The 26,829-nt window shown below is 38.1% G+C and overlaps 1 long non-coding RNA gene across 1 annotated transcript in view; it reads right to left on the reverse strand.

Annotated features, from left to right (window-relative positions):
- Positions 1-26,829, reverse strand: part of LOC139037500 (uncharacterized) — a 152,413-nt gene that overhangs the window by 13,730 nt on the left and 111,854 nt on the right. The window contains exon 3 of the long non-coding RNA XR_011490363.1: positions 1,338-1,443. This is a non-coding gene — a long non-coding RNA (uncharacterized lncRNA). The remainder of the gene's footprint in view (positions 1-1,337; positions 1,444-26,829) is intronic.

A 26,829-nucleotide genomic window follows, 5' to 3' on the forward strand; every position in this document is an offset into this window, starting at 1 on the left:
AATATTTCACTATATATAATTCACAGTTTTATCCATTTATCCATTGGTGGATCCATTTGAGTCACTTCCATGGCTTGGCTGTTGTAAATAATGCTGCTATGAACATTGAAATAATACATGCACTCCAAATTAGTGTTTTTGATTCTTTGGATGTATACCTAGGAGAGGGATTGCTGGATCATACTATAGTTCTATGTTTATGTTTTTGAGGAACCCCATACTGTTCACCATAGTGGCTGCACCAATTTAGATTCCCACCAACAATGTAGGAAGGTTCTTTTGCTCCACATCCTTGCCAACGTTTGTTATTTGTGGTCTTTCGATGATAGCTATTTTTATCACTTCCTCTTTATAAATTTTATCATAATCTCTCCTCCTGACTCTGACCTCATTTACATCCTTGATCTGCCTAAAGTGTCTAAGAGGAGTGGCGCAAGGAGCTTACCTTCATTCTTTTTATAAATTCTGCATATTTGCAGTGACAATTGTCTCACTTTGATATTCAAGTACCAATCATATTACCATCCAGTTATACTCTCGTGTGTCTAAAAGGGATCTAGGAGAACTTTAATAAAACACAGAAATACAAAAAGGTCCCAAACATCATCACAAAGAGCAATAAAAACTGAATAAAAAGGCACATGATGAGGAAAATCACTGTTCAGAGAAGTTAGACTTAAGAAAACTGTTAGAAACGAACATAAAATATTTTAAAATTTCTTGATAGTCAAGAAAAATTAGAGAAACATGATGGAAATAGTTCAACCTTTTTAGAAAAAAAAAAAACAAACAAAAAACAGTGCTGGGCTCTAAGCAGGCTCTATCTACAGATCTAAAATAAATGCTCAAGATAGTAAAATGCAGACTCCCTTCCATTCATTTTACCTTAATCTGATTTCTGTTAGCAGTTAACAACTATAAGGAGTTCAACACACTTTGGATGAGCTACTACTCTGAAATACAGTAGTATTAGTGAATCCCATTACATTGCTTGGAGAAGCAGGCTTGAGGGTTTATGGGACCTGCTCCAAGGAATTCAGGAAGTATTGGACAATAGAAAAATGAAAATTCAACAAACAGCGCCCGTTAGATTAAACCAGCCTTCTCATTGCTTCAGTTGCACGTGGAAATCTCAGATTTCAGCATCCAGGGTTATTGTTTCTACCCAGCTTTGGTATTGTCCAGGGATATCGCACATGGCTTAGCAACTGAACAACCGCCATCATGCGCAGGGGGTGGTGGGTGGTGGTGGAACGGAGATGTTCACACGGGGCCTCAACACAGAGTTGGACTGTGGTGTACTCATGAGTTTGTGTCAGAATGGAAATCTTCCCTACCTGCTTTTGGACTGTTCCTCTTATCCAATGGGGTGGTCTCTGAGAGGAATCCAGTGACTAGAGTCCACGGTCCACCATGGTGCCTGGTCATAGTTCTTACCGTCTGCTGAATGAACAAATAAATCACAAATTTGAGTGTTGGTGTGAATTTAGCATTATCGTGTACTTGGGATGACAGACTCCAGTGGGCAAAGCCTTTAGGTTCCCTTTATTTACTGTCTCCCATTTCATCACCTACTATTCTTAAATGCTGTCCTTCACTATCAACCTGTTCTTAGGAACACTGTTAAAGTAATTAAGGAAAAGAAAAGAACCTTGTTAATTAACTTGCACTACGGGTAAAGGGTCAATAACCTACCTGTCTCACATCACCAGAACTGAAAAAACTCCTATTTGGTTTAATGATTGCTGGGCAGATGCACCAAGAGCAGCTATCTTTACAATACTAAGACAAAACAATTTGTTCAGTGAGCAGTAGCAGAATTTTTCAAAGTGAGGTCTATAAACTTTACATCAGATTTATCCAGTAAGCTTAAAAAAATCCCTCGTCCCCATTCATATTCCACTGAATAAGTGTTTCTAGGAATGAGCCCTAGGAATCGAATTTTTAACTAGCTTTGATCCATAGGTTTTTCTTATGTACATTATCATTTAAGAACCACTGCTTTATGACATACAACTTTGCATCTCAGCTGAATGTTTCTCCAAGTATTTAAAGACAGTCAAAGCTTCTAAACAAATACAATTTAAAAAGTAAAACCAAAAAAACGCCTAAGATTTGTTGTCCATGAGGCTTACCATAATCCATGTCTCATCACAAAATCACCTGAACTTCTATCCTCTGAATCTGAGAAAAGGTCAAGATCTTCACTTTTTATAACCTAGTGACAACTTTGCTAATTGAATGCCAGCAATCTATAGCATATGAGCTTTGCCACAATCAATATTACATTATCTACCTGTATGCTGTCAGCCTTCAAATATTTATCTCTAGCACAAGTTGTTCTCCTTTATTTCAGACTTGTAAATTCACTTGTCTACTTGACAGTTTCACATTGTGGGTATAATATCTCAAATTCAAGTTTACCAAAATGAATCTTTAGCTTCAAAAAGAATCTTTACTTTCAAAAAGAATCTGACTTCTTTTCTGCTATGGCACTTGTTTGTGGACCAAGATTATTTCACTAGCTTCACATACTTTTTTCAAAATCCCAGTTTTGCGATTTACCAATTACTTGGATCTTGGACAAATTACTGTCCTTTCTGAGACTCAGTTTCTTGTTTGTTTACTGTCATTTATCCAATATGTCATATATAGTTGGAGTTTAATATTTGCTGAATCAAAAATAAATTTACTTTATAATATTAGTTAATATATGAAATGTTCATGATACATAGTGATACTAGAAGGGTGGCTGCCATTGATTTTAAGAGCTAGATTTATTCCTAAAATTTTAACCTGTTTATCTAACATCTATCTTATTCTCTTTCCTCTCCAAAAAGGTAAGCCCTAAGATAAAAGCATTTTATTCATTCAATGCTATATCTCCAGCACCTAGCCCCTAAAACTGTTCTTGGAACATTAAAAGAACTCAACAACTATTGAAATGAATGAACAAAAAAGATGGTACATAGCTCTTGGTTAGAATGATTAGCAAGATAAAAGATACATATGTTGCAAACAACCTCTCAAAATAGTCTAATATCCATTCTTATCCATTTTTAAAAACTTAAGTAAAATAAGTCATGCAAAATTCTAAGTACATATATAACAAGTGCTCCATGAATGTTGGCTACTATCACATACCACTATCATGAAAGTCATTTCATTATCCTGTTTCCCTAAGAAACAATATCCTAGAGCACACTGGCTTCCTTTACCATAGTAATGTTTCACCACATTCTTTTTTTTTGGTACTTGTTTCTCTTTTATTTTTTTCCATTTATTTTTATTAGTTGGAGGCTAATTACTTTACAATATTGTAGTGGTTTTTGTCATACATTGACATGAATCAGCCATGGATTTACATGTATTCCCCATCCCGATCCCCCCTCTGACCTCCCTCTCCACCCGATTCCTCTGGGTCTTCCCAGTGCACCAGCCCCAAGCACTTGTCTCCTGCATCCAACCTGGGCTGGTGATCTGTTTCACCCTTGATAATATACATGTTTCGATGCTGTTCTCTCGAAACATCCCACCCTCGCCTTCTCCCACAGAGTCCAAAAGTCTATTCTGTACATCTGTGTCTCTTTTTCTGTTTTGCATATAGGGTTATCATTACCATCTTTCTAAATTCCATATATATGTGTTAGTATACTGTATTGGTCTTTATCTTTCTGGCTTACTTCACTCTGTATAATGGGCTCCAGTTTCATCCATCTCATTAGAACTGATTCAAATGAATTCTTTTTAATAGCTGAGTAATATTCCATGGTGTATATGTACCACAGCTTCCTTATCCATTCATCTGCTGATGGACATCTAGGTTGCTTCCGTGTCCTGGCTATTATAAACAGTGCTGCGATGAACGTTGGGGTGCACGTGTCTCTTTCAGATCTGGTTTCCTCAGTGTGTATGCCCAGGAGTGGGATTGCTGGGTCATATGGCAGTTCTATTTCCAGTTTTTTAAGGAATCTCCACACTGTTCTCCATAGTGGCTGTACTGGTTTGCATTCCCACCAACAGTGTAAGAGGGTTCCCTTTTCTCCACACCCTCTCCAGCATTTATTGCTTGTAGACTTTTGGATAACAACCATCCTGACTGGCGTGTAATGGTACCTCATTGTGTTCACCACATTCTTAAAGGTAAGCTTGTGCTTTGGCTTTTATTAAATATATGTATTAGAAAAAGTAATGTATATCTTCTCCAAAAATGACTCTTCAGTTCAGCCTTTCAGTCATGTCTGACTCTTTGTGACCCTATGAACTGCAGCATGCCGGCCTCCCTGTCCATCCCAAGACCCGGGGTTGACTCAAACTCATGTCCATTCAGTTGGCATTGCAATCCAACCATCTCATCCTCTGTTGTCCCCTTCTCCTCCCACCTTAAATCTTTCTCAGTATCAGGGTCTTTTTAAATGAGTCAGTTTGCATCATGTGGCAAAAGTATTGGAGTTGCAACTTCAACATCAGACCTTCCAATGAATCTTCAGGACTGATTTCCTTTAAGAAATACTGGTTGGAATTCCTTGCAGTCCAAGGGACTTTCAAGAGTCTTCTCCAACACCACAGATTTCAAAAGCATCAATTCTTTGGCACTCAGCTTTCTTTATAGTCCAACTCTCACATCCATACATGACTACTGGAAAAACCATAGCTTTGATTAAATGGACCTTTGTTGGCAAAGTAATGTCTCTTCTTTTTAATATGCTGTCTAGGTTGGTCATAACTTTTCTTCCAAGGAGTAAGTGTCTTTTAATTTCATGGCTGCAGTCACCATCTGCAGTGACTTTGGAGCACCACCCCCCCAAAAAAATAGTCTGCAGCTGTTTCCCCATCTATTTGCCATGAAGTGATGGAACTGGATGCCATGATCTTAGTTTTCTGAATGTTGGGTTTTAAGCCAATTTTTTCACTCTCCTCTTTCACTTTCATCAAGAGGCTCTTTAGTTCTTCTTCACTTTCTGCCATAAGTGTGGTGTCATCTGCCTATCAGAGGTTATTGATCTTTCTCCTGGCAATCTTGATTCCAGTTTGTGCTTCCTCCAGCCCAGTGTTTCTCATGATGTAGTCTGCATATAAGTTAAATAAGCAGGGTGACAATATACAGCCTTGCTGTACTCCTTTTCCTATTTGGAACCAGTCTGTTGTTCCATGTCCAGTTCTAACTATTGCTTCCTGACCTGCATATAAGTTTCTCAGGAGGCAGGTAAGGTGGTCTGGTATTCCCATCTCTTTCAGAATTTTCCACAGTTTGTTGTGATCCACACAGTAACAGGATTTTGCATAGTCAATAAAACAGAAGTAGGTGTTTTTCTGAAACTCTCTTACTTTTTTGATGATCCAACGGATGTTGGCAATTTGACTTCTGTTTCCTCTGTCTTTTCTAAATCCAGTTTGAACATCTGGAAGTTCATGGTTCATATACTGTTGAAGCCTGGCTTGGAGAATTTTGAGCATTACTTTTCTAGTGTGTGAGATGAGTGCAACTATGTGGTAGTTTGAGCATTCTTTGGCATTGCCATTCTTTGGGATTGGAATAAAAATTGACCTTTTCCAGTCCTGTGCCACTGCTGCGTTTTCCAGATTTGCTGGCATATCGAGTGCAGCACTTTCATAGCAGCATCTTTTAGGATTTGAAATAGTTCAACTGGAATTCATCATTTCACTAACTTTTTTTGTAGTGATGCTTCCTAAGGCCCACTTGACTCTGCATTTCAGGATATCTGGCTCTAGATGAGTGATCACACCATCGTGGTTACCTGGGCCATGAAGATCTTTTTTGTATGGTTCTTCTGTGTATTCTTGCCATCTCTTCTTAATATCTTCTGCTTCTGTTAGGTCTATACCATTTCTGTCCTTTATTGTGCTCATCTTTGCATGAAATGTTCCTTTGGCATCTCTAATTTTCTTGAAGAGATCTCTAGTCTTTCCCATTCTATTGTTTTCCTCTATTTCTTTGCATTGATCACTGAGGAAGGCTTTCTTATCTCTCCTTGCTATTCTTTGGAACTTTGCATTCAAATGGGTATATCTTTCCTTTTCTCCTTTGCCTTTTGCTTCTCTTCTTTTCTCAGCTATTTGTAAGGCCTCCTTAGACAAACATTTGCTGCAAACATTTGCCTGTTTGCATTTCTTTTTCTTGGAGATGGTCTTTATCACTGCCTCCTGTATAATGTCATGAACCTCTGTCCATAGTTCATCAGGCACTTTGTCAGATCTAATCCCTTGAATCTATTTGTCACTGTCACTGTATAATTGTAAGGGATTTGATTTTGTTCCTACCTGAATGGTCTAGTGATTTCCCCTATTTCCATCAATTTAAGTCTGAATTTTGCAATAAGGAGTTCATGATCTGAGCCACAGTCAGCTCCTGGTCTTGTTTTTGCTGCCTGTATAGAGCTTCTCCATCTTTGGCTGCAAAAATTATAATCAATCTGATTTTGGTGTTGACCATATGGTGAAGCCCATATGTAGAGTCTTCTCTTGTGTTGTTGGAAGAGGGTGTTTGCTATGACCAGTGCATTCTCTTGGCAAAACTCTATTAGCCTTTGCCCTGCTTCATTCTGTACTCCAAGGCCAAACTTGCCTGTTACTCAGGTATCTCTTGACTTCCTACTTTTGCATTCCAGTCCCCTATAATGAAAAGGACACCTTTTTTGTGTGTATTAGTTCTAGAAGTTCTTGTAGGTCTTCATAGAATCATTCAACTTCAGCTTCTCCAGCATTACTGGTCAGATTGTAGACTTGGATTTCTGTGATATTGAATGGTTTGCCTTGAAAATGAACAGAGATCATTTTGTCATTTTTGAGATTGCATCCAAGTACTGCATTTGGACTCTTTCGTTGACTGTCATGGCTAGTCCATTTCCTAAGGGATTCTTGCCCACAGTAGTAGACATAATAGTCATCTGTGTTAAATTCGTCCATTCTAGTCCATTTTAGTTCACTGTTCATAAAATGTCAATGTTCACTCTTGCCATCTCCTGTTTGACTACTTACAAATGGCCTTGATTCACGGACCTAACAATCCAGGTTCCTATGCAATATTGCTCTTTACAGTATTGGACTATACTTCCATCACCAGTCACACCCACAACTGGGTGTTGTTTTTGCTTTGGCTCTGTCTCTTCATTCTTTCTGGAGTTATTTCTCCACTCTTCTCCCAGGGTTATTGGGCACCTACCAACTTGGGGAGTTCATCTTTCATTGTCCAATCTTTTTGCCTTTTCATATTCTTCATGGGGTTCTCAAGGCAAGAATACTGAAGTGGTTTGTCATTCCCTTCTCCAGGGGACCACATTTTGTCAGAATTCTCCACCATGACCCATCCATGTTGGGTGGCTCTACATGACATGGCTCATAGTTTCATTGAGTTAGACAAGCCTGTGATCTTAGATCTTCTCTATAAACATAGTCAAATGGAGAGTATACTTTATTTAAATACATCTTATTTAAATTACTAACATAATAGTGACTCAATTTGTATTATATAAATGTCTAATTATTCATTCACTAATTCACTCATTTATTCCACTAATATATGTCAAGGTTTTTTTAGGTACAAAATGCAGTCAGGTGCTACAATCAATGTGAAGATTTATAAGACATTGTGATTTAAGAAACTACACCTAATAAGGGGTAGATGGATTCAAATCACAAATCTATAATTCTGAGGAGCTATAGAGCTAAAAGATATCTTATACAAAGATAATCAATGCCCTATCTGTCATTTACAAATGGGGAAACTGAGACACAGTGAAGTTAAGAAGATATTCAGGAATTAGAATCTAGATTATCCAAATCCTAGTCAAGCTTTTTTTTCCCCATTAGATCATCCAATACAATGAAACAAGTGCTATGAATAAGCATAAGGGAAAACACATTCTAGCCAAATGAGAGAAGGGGGAAATTTTTGAATTCTCATATGATTAAAGGATAGAAGGTCTCTAAGCAGAGATGAAGTGTAAGTAAAGGCACGGTGTGTGGAAGAGAGCGTGTTTGAGCCCCTGCTCAGTGAAGGTGATAGATGGAGATATGAGATGGGAACTGACACGGAACACAAAGGAAATAAAATCCCAAATAGCTATAGTGTTAGTTCAAGGAATCTTTGCTTTACTATTTACAGGCTTTTTGTTTTTTATTTTAGAAGTTTATGGCTTGATGGGACATTTTCAGAGACGGTAGCCCAGGTACCATGGTGAAGGATGGGTTGAGAGGCAGAGCAAGACCACCTACAAGGCTACCGAGATAGCCTAGGTGAGGAGTGGTCTGTAAGCGGCAGCAGCATCAGAGGGGGAGGAGCTCAGACAAAGAAGCAATAGTAGTAAAATAGGGATCTTGAACAGGAAGACAGGGTTGTAAAGATGACTTTGGTGCGAACTGAAACAACTGTGTCAGTATATTAAACAGTTTTGTTTAGCAATAAATAGACAGAATTGTTTTCATTAGTATAATCAAATGTGTCTTGAAATTTTGGCAGTTTAAATAACAAAGTGTTTCAAGCTTTCCAGCTAAAATCTGGAGCAAGAGAAGGATGCTCAATTAAGAGAAGGATGTTCTTCTAGTAAACATAATATTGGAAATCCTAACCACAGCACTCAGACAAGAAATATATGCAACTTAGAAGGGAAGAGGTAAAATTGTTATTACATGCAGATAAGATACTGTATATGGAAAACACTAAAGGCTCTGCACAAAAAGTATAGAACTAAAAATAACAAATTCAGCAAGGTAACAGGACATAAGATTAGCATGCAGAAATCTTTGCATTTCTTTAAAGTAACAATGAGATATCAGAAAGGGAAAGTAAAACAAATCCCTTTTAAAATTATATTTAAAAATCTAGGAATAAACCTGACCAAGGAGGTAAAAGACATATACACTGAGAACTATAAAACACTGATAATTAAAGATGACTCAAAGAAATGGAAAGCTATCCCATATTCTTGGATTAAAAGAATTAATATTAGTCAAACAACCTACAGATTTAATGTGATCCCTATCAAATTAACCATGACATTTTTCACAGAACCAGAACAAATAATCTAAAATTTACATGGAACCATATAAGACCCTTCCCTGATCTTCCCTGGTGCCTCAGATGGCAAAGAATCTGCCTGCAATGCAGGAGACCCAGGTTCAATCCCTGGGTCAAGAAGATCCTTTGAAGAAGGAAGTGGCAACCCACTCGAGTATTCTTGCCTGGAGAACCCCATGGACAGAGGAGTCTGGTGGGCTACAGTCCATGGGATTGCAGGTTGGACACAACTGAGTGAACAACACATAAAAGACCCAGAATTGCCAAAGTAATCCTGAAGAAAAAGAACAAAGCTGGAGGATAACCATCCCAGACTTCAGACAATACTTCAAAACTACAGTAATCAAAACATCATGGTATTGGCACAAAAACTGACATATAGATCAATGAAACAGAAGAGACCTCAGAAATAAACCCATACACTTATGGGTTGGGAAGTGGTGTTGGGAAAGCTGGACAGCTACATGTAAACCAATGAAGTTGGAACACACCCTCACACCATACACAAAAATAAGCTCAAAATGGCTTTAAGACTTAAGTATAAGACATGGCACTATAAAACTCCTAGAAGAGAAGATAGGACATTCTCTGACATAAATCATAGCAATGTTTTCTTGGATCAATCTTCCAAGGAAATAGAAATAAAAGCAAAACTAAATAAATGGGACCTAGTCACACTTATAAGATTTGTGTAGCAAAGGAAGCCATAAACAAAATGAAAAGGCAAAATGGTCTGGGAGAAAATGTTTGCAAACCATGTGAATGACAAGGGCTTAATTTCCAAAATATACACACAGCTCATACAACTCAATAACAATGAAAAAAAGTCATAAAGTGGGCAGAAGACCTAAATAGGTATTTTCCAAAGAAGACATTTGTACAACTAACAAGTACATGAAAGCGTGCTCAGCATCACTAACTATTAGAGAAATGCAAATCAAAACTACAATGAGGTATCACCTCACAATTGCCATCTTTAAAAAGTCTACAAATAACAAATGTTGGAGAGGGTGTAGAGAAAAGAGAACACTTTTATGCTGTTTTTGGGAATGTAAATTGGTATAGCCACTCTGAAAAACAGTATGGAGGTTCCTTAAAAAGCTAGGGCTGCCATATGACCCAGCAATCCCTCTCCTGAGCATATAACTGGGAAAAACTCTAATTTGAAAAGCTACATGCACCAAACGTTCACTGCAGCAATATTTACAATGGCCAAAATATGTAAACCACTTAAACTTCCATCAACAGATGAAAGAATAAAGACGTGGTATATAAATACAATGGACTACTCATCCATAAAAAATAATGCTATTTGCAGAACCATACATGGACCTAGAGATTATCCTACTAAATGAAGTAAATCAGAAAGAGACACATACCAACTATCTCACTTATATGGGGAATATAAAATATGACACAAACGGACTTATTTACAAAACAAATAGACTCACAGACATAGAAAACAAACTTACAGTTACCAAAGGGGAAAGAAGGGGAGGAATAAATTAGTAGTTTGGGATTAGTGGATACAAACTGCAATAAATAAATAGATAGATAGATAGATAGATAGATCAACAACAAGGTCCTACTGTATAGCAAAGGAAACTATATTCAATACCCTGTAATGAACCGTAATGGAAAAGAATATGAAAAAGGATATATAATCACTTTTCTATACATAAAGAACTAACACAAAGCTGTAAATCAACTATGCTTCAATTAAAAAAATATTCTTAAAGTATTTCTTCAAAATCATTTAGTGAGGTCAAAAAACCAGCCTTCAAAATGAGTTCAAGTATCTGCTTCACTGGGATCTCTTTGCCTTCCACAATCCCTAAACAATATAGTACTGGATATATATTTGTTATTTTAGTGTGTATATAAGTATGTATATACAGTTATTAAAGTATATGTATAGTATATATGGACACATTGTATATTATAGTATTATATACATAGTATATATATGCTGTTAAAATATTTGTATAGGTATCTATTTTCTCTAATCTACTATAACCTCCTTGAACATAGGAATATACTTTTCTTGTTTCCCCAGTGTCTCACATAATTCCTCCTCCGTGAGTATACCAAAGCCTTCTGTGTGTATTCTCCTTTCCTGGTAATTGGTAAAGTCCTTTAATCAAAACTTAGTTGTGAATATGCCTAATGAGAACATCAATCAGTATCCCTGTCTGCATTTTCCCACCTTTTTTTTTTTTTTTTTACAAGGATGGCAAAATTCCTTGGTATAATCTGTGTCCTAGATCTACAAAGCTTCTTTCCCTTGTCAGCAAAAAACATATGCCAAAACAGGAAATGTGTGGTGGTCCTAAGTAACATGTTATCAGTGAACCCACCCTGGTCCCAAAAATATCACCATTTCTTTTTCAATGTTGAGTCTTTTAAGCATTCTATTTTGGAATCTTTGGTGTGACTGAGTTTGGTCTAGTTTGCAGAATTATAAAACAGCTCCTAATATTGAGAACTTACCATCTGCCAGGTATTCTTTCAACCATTTTCCCTGTAATGCTCACTACTATTTCTTCGAGTATATCCTCTTAGTCTCACATTTTATAGATGAGGAAACTGAAGAACAGAGATGCTCAATAACTTGGTTAAGGTCACACAATCTTAACCAAGGTAAGGAGTAAAGCCAGAATTCTCTTAGCAGTCTAAATTCACAGCTGTTCCTTCAAATAATCCGCAACACTGTTTGTCATTGAATCTTTCCTCTTAAAACTGAAAAGATGCCTCAGTCTAAAAGGCATTCTTTCTGGGAATCTTCCTCTGGTCAGGCAGATATTGATTTTTTTGTTTATATCTCACCTGGGTTTTGTACTCACCTCTATTAATATAATTATTTTAACATGTTTTACATTTATTTTATTTTTAACATAAATAAAAATATATTTACTTTTACACTTTACATTTATTTGCATGCCTACTTTCTTACTGGACTGTCAACATCTCCATAGACGAGGTTATATCTCCTTAATTAACATTTGGTACAAATGTTCCATAAGAGGTCCTAAGAAACTCAGGTTTCTCCCCTAAAATTCATCATGACACTTTTATCTCCCCAAAGTCAGGCTCTTATACTTTTCTTCTTAGTCTTCTTTAAAAAAACAAAACCCCAAAGCACAGTCTTTTTCTTGTTTCAGATTTTTTTTTTTCTTTTTCCCATATACTTTAGCTCATTCCAGGCTACTGCTTTCCTGACTCTATTCTGGGAGGTTTGGACCACTGTTTTAAAATTGTCTTGAAAGAAAAAAAAGGAGAATTCCCTGCTGGCTCAGTGGTTAGGATTAAGTGCTTTCACTGCCATGGGCCTGGGTTTGATCCCTTTTTGGGAACCTAAGATCCCACAGGTCTCACAGCATGGTCAAAAAAATGTTAAACTGTCTTGGTTAAGTGCCATCTTTTATTTGTACGCTGTTAAGTCTGAGCCCATTGGAAAGACTATTTGTATAGTCACATATATCCATCTATATGCCCTTCTTTCTTTACTCATCTGATATGCTACTGCAGTGTCAAGAAAGTCTTTTTGATAGCTTCCTATCTTTCCCGATCCACTCCCTGTCCTTCTTCCAATTGTACTCCATTACATTCCATCTAACTTTGTTTCAAGATTTTTGAAATCTGCCTTCTCCAAAATATACAGATTATGACCAGTGACTTCCTTCACTGGTGTGTGTGCTTAGACACTCAGTCATGTCTGACTCTTTGCAACCTCATGGACTGTTTTCCGCCAGCCTCCTCTGTGCATGGGGATTCTCCAGGCCAAGAATACTGGAGTGGGTTGCCCTGCCCTCCTCCAGGGGATCTTCCCAACTCAGGGATTGAACCCAGGTCTCCTGCATTGCAGGCAGATTCTTTACCATCTGAGTCACCAGGGAAGCCCCCCTTCATTGGTAATTTACATAATTATATCACATGCATTTTCATATCTATAAATTTAGCATATGAAGGAACTGAAGTTGGAGGGACTTAATAAAATACTCAAGGTGAGATATCTTCTAAGCAACAGGGAACTGCTGAAAATCAGGTCTATCTGATGCTAAACAGGCATGTACTCTTAATCCATTTTACACAGTATATGTTCATAAATTCTACATGAGGTGCCTCAGGCCTGAAGAGTCACACTAACATAAACCTGAGTGCAAGATCACCCAAGGCCAGTCAGGCAGCACCCAGCAGAACTGAAATTTGAAACCAAGTTTCTGATTGCCTGTTCCGAGCTAGGTAGAGAGAGCATACTGACTTGGTATTTTATGTATTTTGAAGAATTAGAAAGAATTTGAAGAGTGTGGATGGATATAGTACCACTAGATCCAAACGTTATCCTAGAAAAGGTTAGCCTTTCATCCTTCACTCTCCGTCATTATTCACATGGAGTGGGAATGATTGGGATATCCCACAAAAGGCTTTGCGGATGTGATACTACAGTTTTAGGCAGCTGGCATATCAGTGGTTCCTTTTCCAGAGTCATTGTTAATGCATCCTCCTCCTCATTTTTCCACTTCTGTTTTCATAATAAAAATAGAGGTTTATTTAAAAAAATGAAAGTAAAGGAAACATTGGCCCAAACATTTGTTCAGGAATTTTCACTGAAGGCTAAAAATAACTCATGATTTATTAGGAAATTAAATTTATTCTACTGACTCCTTTTAGCTCTATTAGCTTTGTCTTAAATTCTCCTTCTTCAGCTTTCCACCCCTTCAGTAATAATCACCTAGGCTTTGCTGATACTCGGTTCTCTTAACATCTATCTGCTGTCTCACTCAAGACTAAATCTACATGGATGGACCTAGAGATTATCATGCTATGTGAAATCAGACAAAGACAAGTATCATATAATATCTCTTATATGTGGAATCTGAAAAAAATGATACAAATGAACTTATTTACAATACAGACTCACAGACTTTGAAAACAAACTAAGGTTACCAAACGGGAAAGTGGGTGGAGGAGTGATGAATTAGAAGTCTGGGATTAACATATACACACTGCTATATATAAAGAAGATGACTAATAAGAACCTGCTATACTGCACAGGGAAATATACTCAATAGTAGTGGTCTACATGGGAAAAGAATCTAGAAAAAAGAATGGATGTGTGTTTATGTATATCTGATTCACTTGGCTATACATCTGAAAATAACACAGCATTGTAAATCAACTATACTCCAATAAAAATTTTTTAAAAAGATAACCCACAGGGACCTACTATATAGCACAGGAAATGATACTCAATATCTTATAATAACCTGTAATGAAAACATTATATATGTATATATACATTATTACCTATATTCTTATATGTATATACATATATATAACACTGAATTACTTTGCTATACTTTGAAATATTAATACCCTCAGATATGCATATGACACCACTCTAATGGCAGAAAATGAGGAGGAACTAAAGAGCCTCTTGATGAAAGTGAAAGAAGAGAGTAAAAAAGTTGGCTTAAAACTCAACATTCAAAAGATGAAGATTATGGCATCTGGTCCCATCATTTCATGGCAAACAGATGGGGAAACAATGGACAGAGTGACAGACTATCTTCTTGGGCTCCAAAATCACTGCAGATGGTGATTGCAGCCATGAAATTAAAAGATGCTTGCTCCTTGGAAGAAAAACTATGACCAGCCTAGATAGCATATCTAGAGACATTGCTTTGCCAACAAAGGTCCATCTAGTTAAAGCTATGGTTTTCTCAGTAGTCATGTATGGATGTGAGAGTTGGACTATAAAGAAAGCTGAGTGCTGAAGAACTGGTGCTTTTGAACTGTGGTGTTGGAGACTCTTGAGAGTCTCTTGGACTGCAAGGAGATCTAACCAGTCAATCCCAAAGGAAATCAGTCTTGAATATTCATTAGAAGGACTGATGCTGAAGCTGAAACTCCAATACTTTTGCCATCTGATGCAAAGAACTGACTCATTGGAAAAGACTTTGATGCTGGGAAAGATTGAAGGCAGGAGGAGAAGGGAACGACAGAGGATGAGATGGTTGGATGGCATCACTGACTCAATGGACGTGAGTTTGAGCAAGCTCTGGGGGTTTGTGATGGACAGGGGAGTCTGGCATGCTGCAGTCCACGGGGTGGCAAAGAGTTAGACATGACTGAACGACTGAAGTGACTGAACTGACTTTGCTGTACACTTAAAACTAATACAACATTTTAAATCAGCTATACTTCAGTAAAAAAATTTAAAAAACATAGTCTAATAGCTTTCTCATATGATGGTCCTTCCAATGTTTGAAGAGTATTAACAAGAACCACCAAGTCTTGTCTCCCTCAGTCAAACATCACAGTTGTTACAGGATGATACAGATGAAAGAAGAGAGGTCTAGGAGTCAATGACCTGACTCTGCCACTTAGTAACCATACTACCTTGATCAAGGCACTTAATGCCACTCAATTTCAGCACTGCAATCTATTAAGACTAATATAACAATATTTATCTCTTAGGATGATTATGGGGATCAAAATCAGTATCATAGTGTGTGACAAAGACTTGCACATTGTAAATCTGTATGTAAATCTGATCATGGCTACCTATACTGATGCACAGTTGAGTTGTTATCCTTACTCTGGAATATAGCACTTCAGAATTGGGGTTGATCTGTAAAAAGTAAAAAGATATAATTTACTCTCAGTGAAAACACCCTTTTTAATCATGCCTAAATTGTCATTAGATGTTATTAGCTATGCTGGCTCATCTTAAAGTTACAGTCAGTTAAAAAAACCCCATATCTTCAACTCTGCTTTTCTCATATGCACTCATGGTATTTAACCTAGGAATTAATCTTTCTCAAAAAAGTTTAAGTATAGTTGATTCATAATATTTATTATATGTTTCAGTTGTACAACATACTAATTCAATATTTTTACATATTACTCCACTTAGAGTTATTAGAAAATGTTGGCTATGTTCCCTGGGCTGTATAAAATATTCTTAAAGCTTATTTATTTTATACATTGTAGTTTGTAACTATTAATCCCCACTCTGAGGAATTAATCTCTGTACCAGTTAAATTTCACACTGTTGGTCTTGGCCCAGTGCTTGAGTATGTTGAGGACATTTAGAGTGTTGAATGAAGTTTCTGGATGAGGTCTACTACCCAGATTTGCAGTGTCTATAAATAAATCAATTTTCTTTCCAGTATCTTTTTTTCTATGGCCAGCTAAAGGCACAGATTTAATCTCTACTTTTCCATTGCAGGACTAGAAGAATCTATACCTATAGATATAGGAGGTCCTAAAATACTTTGAGATGGCATCTTCCAGGGTATCTGACTTTATAATTCCTTGAACATTATAACACTGAACATTACAATATTATATATGAAAATGAAAGTAAAGTTGCTCAGTCATGTCCGACTCCTTGAGACCCCATGGACTGTAGCCTACCAGGCTTCTCAGTTCATGGGGTTTTCTAGGCAAGAGCACTGGAGTGGGTTGCCATTTCCTTCTCCAGGAGTTCTTCCCCACCCAGGGATTGAACCTGAGTCTCCCGCATTGTAGGCAGATGATTTACCGTCTGAGCCATGAGATGATGACCAAAACCATTCCAAGAAAAAGAAATGTAAGAAGGCAAAGAGGTTGTCAGAGGAGCCTTGCAAATAGCTGAGAAAATAAGAGAAGTGAAATGCAAAGAAGAAAGGGAATGATATACCAAATTTAATGCAGAGTGTAGGAGATAAGCAAGGAGAAATAAGAAAGATTTCTTAAGCGAACATGCAAAGAAATAGAGGAAAACAATAGAATGGGAAAGACTAGAGATCACTTCAAGAAAATCAGAGATACCAAGGGAATATTTCATGCAAAGATGGGCACCATAAAGGACAGAAATGGCAAGGACTTAACAGAAGCAGAGGAGATAAAGAAGTGGTGGCAAGAATACACAGAAGAACTGGACAAAAAGATCGTAATAACTTGGATAACAATGATGGTGTGGCCATTCACCTAGAGCCAGACATCCTGGAGTGTGAGTTCAAGGGGGCCTTAGGAAGCATTACTCTGAACAAAGATTTGGGAGGTAATGGAATTCCAGTTGAACTATTTCAAATCCTAAAAGATGCTGCTGTGAAAGTGCTGCACTCAATATGCCAGCAAATTTGGAAAACTCAGCAGTGACCACAGGACTGGAAAAGGTCTATTTTCATTCCAATCCCAAAGGAAGACAATGCGAAGAATGTTCAAATTATTGTACAGTTGCACTCATTTCACATGCTAGCAAGATATGCTCAAAATCATTCAAGGTAGTCTTCAGCAGTACATAAACAGATAATTTCCAGATATTCAGCTGGATATAAAAAGGCAGAGGAACCAGAGATCAAATCACCAACATCTGTTGTATCATGGGCTTCCCTTGCAGCTCAGTTGGTAAAGAATCTGGCTGCAATGCAGGAGACTCGGGTCTGATCCCTGGGTTGGGAAGATCCCCTGGAGAAGGAAATGACAACCCATCCCAGTATTCTTGCCTGGAGAATCCCATGGACAGAGGAAACTAGCAGGCTATAGTCCACGGGGTCTCAAGAGTCCAACACAACTTAGCAACTAAACCACCACTAGTTGGATCATTAAAAAAGCAAGGGAATTAAAAAAAAAATCTGCTTGTGCTTTATTGATTATGCTAAAGCCTTTGACTATGTGGATCACAACAAACTGTGAAAACTTCTTAAAGAGACAGGAATACCAGACCTTCTTACCTGCTTCTTGAGAAACCTGTATGCAGGGCAAGAAGCAACAGTTAGAACTGGACATGGAACTACAGACTTGTTCAAAATTGGGAAAGGAGTACAAGACTGTATATTGTCATCCTGCTTATTTAACTTATATGCAGAGTACATTATGTGAAATGCCAGGCTGGATGAATCACAATCTGGAATCAAGATTGCTGGGAGAAATATAAGCTTCAGATATGTAGATGATACTACCCTAATGAAAGAAAGTGAAGAGGGACTAAAGATCCTCTTGATGAAAGTAAAAGAGGAGGGTGAAAACACTCGCTTAAAACTCAACATTCCAAAAACTAAGATCTTGGCATCTGGTCCCATCGTTTCATGGCAAATAGATAGGGAAAAAACAGAACAGTGACAGATTTACTTTTCTTGGGCTCCAAAATCACTTCTGACAGTGATTGCAGCCTTGAAATTAAAAGATGCTTTCTCCTTGGAAGATAAACTATGACAAACCTAGACAGTATATTAAAAAGCAAAGATATCACTTTGCCAACAAAGGTCCATATAGTTAAAGCTGTGGATTTTACAGTAGTCATGCATGGATGTGAGAGTTGGACCATAAAGAAAGTTGAGCACTGAAGAACTGATACTTTTTGAACTGTGGTGTTGGAGAAGACTCTTGAGAGTCCCTTGGACAGTAATAGATCCAACCAGTCAATCCTAAAGGAAATAAATCCTGAATATTCACTGGAAGGACTGGTGCTGAAGCTCCAATACTTTTGTGCCAGATGTGAAGAGGCAAGTCATTGGAAAAGACCCTGATGCTAGGGAGGATTGATTGAGGGCTAGAGGAGAAGGGGGCAACAGAGGATGAAATGGTTGGATGGCATTACCAATTCAATGGACATGAGTTTAACCTAACTCTGGGAGATAGTGAAGGACAGGGAAGCCTGGCTTGCTACAGTTCATGGGATTGCAAAGAGTTAGACCCAACTTAGCGACTGAACAACGAATCTCTTGATATGGCTAAGAAAAGCTCCATCACCCCATTTTTGTTGGTGGTGTGGGAAAGGAATATTAAGTGGCTTCATTTTCTTGCCAGTGCTTGTAAGAAGCCTCTTACAAGCTGAAGATGATGATCTGACAGCTTTCCATTTTGGTTGCTGCAGTGATGATGAAAATGATCTGACTCATCCCACTTCAAATTCTGGAGACCTTTCCATACCCATTTATTGCATATTTATTGCATTTATTTATGCATATTGCATATGCATATTTATTGCATATTCCATCTCTCTTTTCAGGAGAATGGAAAATTAGCCATTAGCCAAAATTTATTTTCGATGTTGTCTTTCCATATGCTAAGGATATGTGACTTAGCAATTCTTATATTATCTTAACATCATCTCAAAGATGCAAATAAGTGAATTGGATCTAACAGGAAAGTGTCCCTCTACAGACAAACCAAGTGCTAAAAAGACAAAACTTTCCAGGGGTGTTATTATTAGGTTAACTATCCAGGGAAGGGCAAAGAATAGGATTGGCTTTGGTACTTGGGCTGTAAAAATATGCACACAGATCTTTTTTCTGAGCCTTCTTGCTTAGCTAAGCATTTCACTACTACTTTTCTTGTATATCTTACTTCCTTAATTTTTTAAAGTTAAGATATAATATACATATAACATTATATTCATTTCAGGCCTACAGCATAATGATTTGATATTTGTATATAGTACAAAATGATTACCACAAGAAGTCTACTTAACATAACTTTTTTCTGTGATGAGAACTTTGAAGGTCCACTCTGTTAGCAACTTTCAAATATGGAACACAATATTATTAATTATAGTCTCCCTGCTTTATATTACTACTTCCTTAATCTTTAATGAGTTCATGATATCTTTAAGTTCTACCTTTATGTAGAGTCTTTTCCCTATGTCTTTAAACATATTTAAAATTTTCTATCTTGAAAAAACTTCCTTTGACTCTGCTATCAACTCTAGTAAGAGAGGAACGAACTTTTCAAAACCATATACATACCCTTTGCCTCTATTTACTTGTCATTTAATCATACATAGAGCTTTTGTTACACCTCTACCATCAAACTGAAATGTTTCCATCATCTATAATATCTCAAATGACCTCTTACTCTTTGACTCCTTTCTAGGGCTATTGTGATTGGCTATATTCCTAAAATTATCCCTTCAAAATATTTTACTATCTTAGTTTTTCATGCTGCCCTAATTTTTGTCTTATCATTGCCCTTAAAATAAATTACAAGGTCTGATATGACTTTGGTCCTTTGTCTAACTCTCTAGCCTTATCTCTTTTCCATCTCACATTTTACACAATCATGCCAAATTTTTTTTCCCCCTTGGTTCCTTGATAAGTGCAATTTGTCTTCACTTAACTTTGTTTCTTGGGACATGATATTCTGTCCCACAAGAGTACTCAACCCTACTTCCCTTTCATCAAGCTAACTCCTCATCCCTTATACATATGCTAAAATGCAAGTTATTTAAGGAGGTCTTTTGCAACTTTTAATGTAGGACTACCTGCTCTTTGATCTCAGAGATCCATATCACAGCACTTACATTATTTTATTGTTATTAAATCAACTGTCAGTCACTTTCATAAAGTTATAGGTTTTGTAAAGATTTGGTCTGTTTCTATATACTCCCAGAGCTAGGCACATGTGGTTATTCACTAGTGGTTTTTGAATGAATAGGTGCATAAGATGGATAAATGGATGAGTGGATATTGTCTGTAACTCCTACTGATTCCTCTTCTCTTTCTTTCCTCTCATGTATAAACTTGAGGTAATCATGTTTCCCATAACTAACAATATTGTGAGGATTAAATAATGTATGTAAAATAACTCATTCATACATTACAAACAGATATACTTGCTATTGTGCTTACCAGGGGGCTCCATGGTAGAGTCCCCCTGTGAAGGCAGGAGATGGAGAAGCCAAGAGTTTGATCCCTAGGTCAGGAAGATCCCCTGGAGGAGGAAATGGCAACCCACTCTGAAATTCTTGCCTGGAAAATTCCATAGAGTGGAGTCTGGAGGGCTACAACCCATGGGGTTGCAAAGAGTCAGACATGACTGAGTATGCACACATACTTGCTATTATTATTTTTCCCTTAACAAGACAGTCTCTCATTATGGTGAAGAATGCCCTCAGAAATATTTATATTAGGACAGATGTTGTTTAAGGGTATAATTGCAACAAGTAGCAAACAAGCCTTAGATGTCTAATGCACAATATAGTGAATACTGACAACGATATTGTATTGTAAGCATTAAACTTGCTAGGCTTTCCTGGTGGCTCAGACAGTAAAGAATCTGCCTGTAATGCAGGAGACTCAGGCTCAATCCCTGAGTCAGGAAGACCCCCTGGAGAAGTAAATGGGTACCCACTTCAGTATTCTTGCCTGGACAGTCCCATGGACAGAGGAGCCTGGTGGGCTGCTATAGTACATGGGGTCACAAAGAGTTAGACATGACTGAGAGACTAACACCTTTACTTTCTTTTCACTTTTAAACTTGCTAAGAGACTGCTGCTGCTGCTGCTGCTAAGTCACTTCAATTGTGTCTGACTCTGTGCAACCCATAGATGGCAGCCCACCAGGCTCTGCCATCCCTGGGATTCTCCAGGCAAGAACACTGGAATGGGTTGCCATTTCCTTCTCCAATGCTAAGAGACTAGAACTTAATAATTCCAATCACCAGAAAGAAATAATAAATATGTAACAACATAGAGGTCTTAATTGTTGCTACAATGTCAATTATAGTAGAGTATATAAATGTATCAAGTTACAATGTTATATGTCAAATACAGTTCAATTTAAAAAAAATCTGGAAGATGGCAGAGGACGAGGATGGGGAGACCACTTTCTCCCCCACATATTCATTGAAAGAACATTTGAACGCTGAGAAAATTCCACAAAACAACTTCTGAGTGCTGGCAGAGGACATCAGGCACCCAGAAAGGCAGCCCATTGTCTTCAAAAGGAGGTAGGATGAAATATAAAAGATTAAAAAAAAAAAGAGAGAGAGACAAAAGAGGTAGGGATGGAGATCTGTCCGGGAAGGGAGTCTTTAAAAAAAAAAAAGAGAGAAGTTTCCAAACACCAGGAAACACTCTCTCTGGCGGGTCTGTGGCAAGCCTCGGAATCTCAGAGGGCAAAATAACCGGGAGGAAAAATAAACAAATAATAAAACCCCACAGATTATGTGCCTAACAGCAACTCACAGCGGAGCAGCAGCCCAGATGCTGGCATCCCCCACTAGCAAGTGGGGGCTGGACAGGGAGGCGCCGGCTGCATTGCTTAGGGTAAGGACCAGGCCTGAATGCCCCAAGGGCAGTCTGAGGGAACTAGCTTGAGATAGCAACCCAGACTGTGGGATAGCTATCCCGTGAAAAACCCTAACCTAAGACACCACCAGGCCTGCTCACAGAACAAAGGACTGAGCAGAGCTAGCCGGCTGCAGACTGGCCCATCCCCCGCCCAAGACATGCAGGTGAGGGCAGCCAGAGCCAGAGGGGCAATCCGGACCCCAGAGAGGCATCCTCTACCAAACTGCAAGCAGGCTTCATTGCTAACCAAGACTTCTTGGGATTCTGGATGGTCGACATCCACCAGGAGGGTCGCAGCCAGAGATCAGCTCCCCAGAAGAGACACACAGCACACCTGAGAAGGTGAACTTGTTGTACACCCAGAAAACCAAGCGGCTGGGACGGGGGAGGTGATAAGTCGCAGCCTTCAACTAGGGGCTACTGCGCTCGCCAAGCACGTGGTCACCTGAGCTGCTCGGATGTGGGACCGGCACAAAATGCAGGCCCAAGCAAGTCTGCGCGTTTGTGGAGAATCCAAGAACCTGAACAGCTTAGACCTGGGGGATGCATGCAACCCAGGGCCCACATCAGACAGTTCCCAGCAGAGCAACCTAGAGCCTGAGCAGTGCAGACCGGGAAAGCACACACGCCGTGAGCAGGGGCAAACCCAGTGTGGCTGAAACACTGCGAGTGCTCCCCACACATGCCAGTGATGTTTGTTTGCCATGTTCCTCCCTCCCCACAGCACGACTGAATAAGCAAGCCTAAAAAAAAAGTGACCACCACCACCCACCTTGTGTCAGGGCGGAAATTAGACACTGAAGAGACCAGCAAACGGAAGAAGCTAAAAGAAACAGGGGGAACCGCTTTGGAAGTGACAGGTGCAACAGATTAAAACCCTGTAGTTAGCACCAACTACATAGAAAGGGGCCTATAGATCTTGAGAAGTATAAGCTGGATCAAGGAACTATCTGAAAATGAACTGACTCCACCCTGTCTGCAACAGCTCCAGAGAAAGTCCTAGATACATTTTAACTATTATCATTTCTTAAATTAAAATTTTTTGTTTTTTATTTTTAAGTCCCCTATTACTCCTTTAATTTTCATTTTTAATACCTACTATTACCTTGCAAAAAAAAAGAAGAGACCCTATTTTTAAAGCAAACTTCATATATATATATTATAATTTTTGTGACTTTTTTTAATATTGTATTTTTGAGAATCTAACATCTACTCTAGATTTTTAATGTTTGCTTTTTAGTATTTGCTATCAACTTTGTACCTTTAAGAACCCAATCTTCAGTACCCATTTTTACTTGGGATCAAGATCAGTGGCCTGATTGCTCTCTCCCCATTTTGACTCTCCTTTTTTTCTCCACGAGGTCACTTCTATCTCCCCTCTCCCCTTTTTCTTCTCTACCCAACTCTGTGAATCTCTTTGTTTGTTCTGGGCTGTGGAGAACACTTAGGAACTGATTACTGGCTGGATCTGTCTCTCTCCTTTTGATTCCCCCTTTCATCCTCCTGGCCACGTCTGTCTCCTTCCTCCCTCTTCTCTTCTCTGTGTAACTCCGTGAACATCTCAGAGGGGTCCAGACTGTGGAGAGCACATAGGGAAGTGATTACTGGCTAGCTTGCTCGCTCCCCCTTTGATTTCTCCTCTTCTCCTCCTGGTCACCTCTATCTCCCTCCTCCCTTTTATCTTCTCCATGTAACTCTGTGTACCTCTCCCAGTGTCCCTCACTATGGAGAAACTTTTCATCATTAACCTAGATGTTTTATCATCAGTGCTGTGTAGATGGAGAAATCTTGAGGCTACTATAAGAATAAGACTGAAAACCAGAGACAGGAGGCTTAAGTCCAAATCCTGAGAACACAAGAGAACTTCTGAATCCAGGGAACATTAATCAATAGGAGCTCACCAAATGCCTCCATACATAAGCTGAAACCATGTACCACCTAAGGGCCAACAAGTTCCGTAGCAAGACATACCACACAAATTCTCCAGCAACACAAGAACATAGTGCTGAACTTCAATATACAGGCTGCCCCAAATCACATCGAACCCACTGATATCTCAAAACACATCAGTGGACACTTCATTGCACTCCAGAGAGAAGAAATCCAGCTCCACCCACCAGAACACCGACATAAGCTTCCCTAAGCAGGAAACCTTAACAAGCCATCCCTCCAACCCCACCCACAGCAAGGAACCTCCACAATAAAGAGGAACCACAAACTGCCAGAATACAGAAAGGCCACCCCAAACACAGCAATCTAAACAAGATAAAAAGGCAGAGAAATACCTAGCAGGTAAAGGAATAGGATAAATGCCCACCAAACCAAACAAAAGAGGAAAAGATAGGGAATATACCTGAAAAAGAATTCTGAATAATGATAGTGAAAATGATCCAAAATCTTGAAAACAAATTAGAGTTACAGATAAATAGCCTGGATACAAGGATCAAGAAGGTGCAAGAAAGATTTAACAAGGACCTAAAAGAAATAAAAAAGATTCAATATATAATGAATAATGCAAGAAATGAGATGAAAAACACTCTGGAGGGAACCAACAGTAGAATTATGGAGGCAGAAGATAGCATAAGTGAGGTAGAAGATAAAATTGTAGAAATAAAGGAAACAGAGAAGAAAAAAGAAAAAAGAATTAAAAGAAATGAGGATAAACTCAGAGACCTCTGGGACAATGTTAAATGTCCCAACATTCAAACCATAGGAGTCCCAGAAGAAGAAGACAAAAAGAAAGACCATGAGAAAATACTTGAGGAGATAATAGTTGAAAACTTTCAACTATTATTATTTCCTTCCGGAAATAATCACCCAAGTCCAAGAAACCCAGAGAGTCCCAAACAGGATAAACCTAAGATGAAACAACCAAAGACACATATTAATCAAATTAACAAAGATCAAACACAAAGAACAAATATTAAAAGCAGCAAGGGAAAAATAACAAATAACACACAAGGGGATTCCCATAAGTATAACAGCTGATCTTTCAAAAGAAACACTTCAGGCCAGAAGGGAATGGCAGGACATACTTAAAGTGATGAAAGAAAATAAACTACAGCCCAGATTACTGTACTCAGCAAGGATCTCATTCAAATATGAAGGAGAAATCAAAAGCTTTACAGACAAGCAAAAGCTGAGAGAATTCAGCACCACAAAACCAGCTCTCCAGCAAATGTTAAAATATCTTCTCTAGACAGGAAACACAGAAAGGGTGTATAAAGCCAAACCCCAAACAATAAAGTAAGTGGCAACAGGATCATACTTATCAATAATTACCTTAAATGTAAATGGGTTGAACGCCCCAACCAAAAGACAAAGACTGGCAGAATGGGTACAAAAACAAGACCCCTATATATGCTATCTACAAAAGAACCACCTCGAAACAAGGGACACATACAGACAGAAAATGAAGGGCTGGAAAAAGATATTCCATGCAAATAGAGACCAAAAGAAAGCAGGAGTAGCAATACTCATGTCAGATAAAATAGACTTTAACACAAAGGCTGTGAAGAGAGACAAAGATGGACACTACATAATGGTCAAAGGATCAATCCAAGAAGATATAACAATTATAAATATATATGCACCCAACATATGAGCACCACAATATGTAAGACAAATGTTAAGAAGTATGAAAGGGGAAATTAACAATAACACAATAATAGTGGGTGACTTTAATACCCCACTCACACCTATGATAGATCAACTAAACAGAAAATTAACAAGGAAACACAAACTTTAAATGATACAATAGACCAGTTAGACCTAATTGATATCTATAGGACATTTCACCCCAAAACAATGAATTTCACCTTTTTCTCAAGTGCACATGGAACCTTCTCCAGGACAGATCACATCCTGGGCCATACATCTAGCCTTGGTAAATTCAAAAAAACTGAAATCATTCCAAGCATCTTTTCTGACCACAATGCAGTAAGATTAGATGTCAATTACAGGAGAAAAACTATTAAAAATTCCAACATATGGAGGCTGAACAACACGCTGCTGAACAACCAACAAATCACAGAAGAAATAAAAAAAGAAACCAAAATATGCATAGAAACGAATGAAACTGAAAACACAACAACCCAAAACCTATGGGACACTGTAAAAACAGTGCTAAGGGGAAGGTTCATAGCAATACAGGCTTACCTCAAGAAACAAGAAAAAAGTCAAATAAATAACCTAACTCTACACCTAAAGCAACTTGAAAAGGAAGAAATGAAGCACCCCAGGGTTAGTAGAAGGAAAGAAATCTTAAAAATTAGAGCAGAAATAAATGCAAAAGAAGCAAAAGAGACCAGAGCAAAAATCAACAAAACTAAAAGCTGGTTCTTTGAGAAAAGAAATAAAATTGACAAGCCATTAGCTAGACTCATCAAGAAACAAAGGGAGAAAAATCAAATCAACAGAATTAGAAATGAAAATGGAGAGATCACAACAGACAACACAGAAATACAAAGGATCATAAGAGACTATTATCAGCAACTATATGCACATAAAATGGACAACTTGGAAGAAATGGACAAATTCTTAGAAAAGTACAACTTTCCAAAACTGAACCAGGAAGAAATATAAAATCTCAACAGACTCATCACAAGCACAGAAATTGAAACTGTAATCAGAAATCTTCCAGGAAACAAAAGCCCAGGACCAGACTGCTTCTCAGCTGAATTCTACCAAAAATTTAAAGAAGAACTAACACTTATCCTACTCAAACTCTTCC

This window comes from Odocoileus virginianus, chromosome 11, assembly GCF_023699985.2.
Source record: "Odocoileus virginianus isolate 20LAN1187 ecotype Illinois chromosome 11, Ovbor_1.2, whole genome shotgun sequence".
NCBI lineage: Eukaryota > Metazoa > Chordata > Mammalia > Artiodactyla > Cervidae > Odocoileus > Odocoileus virginianus.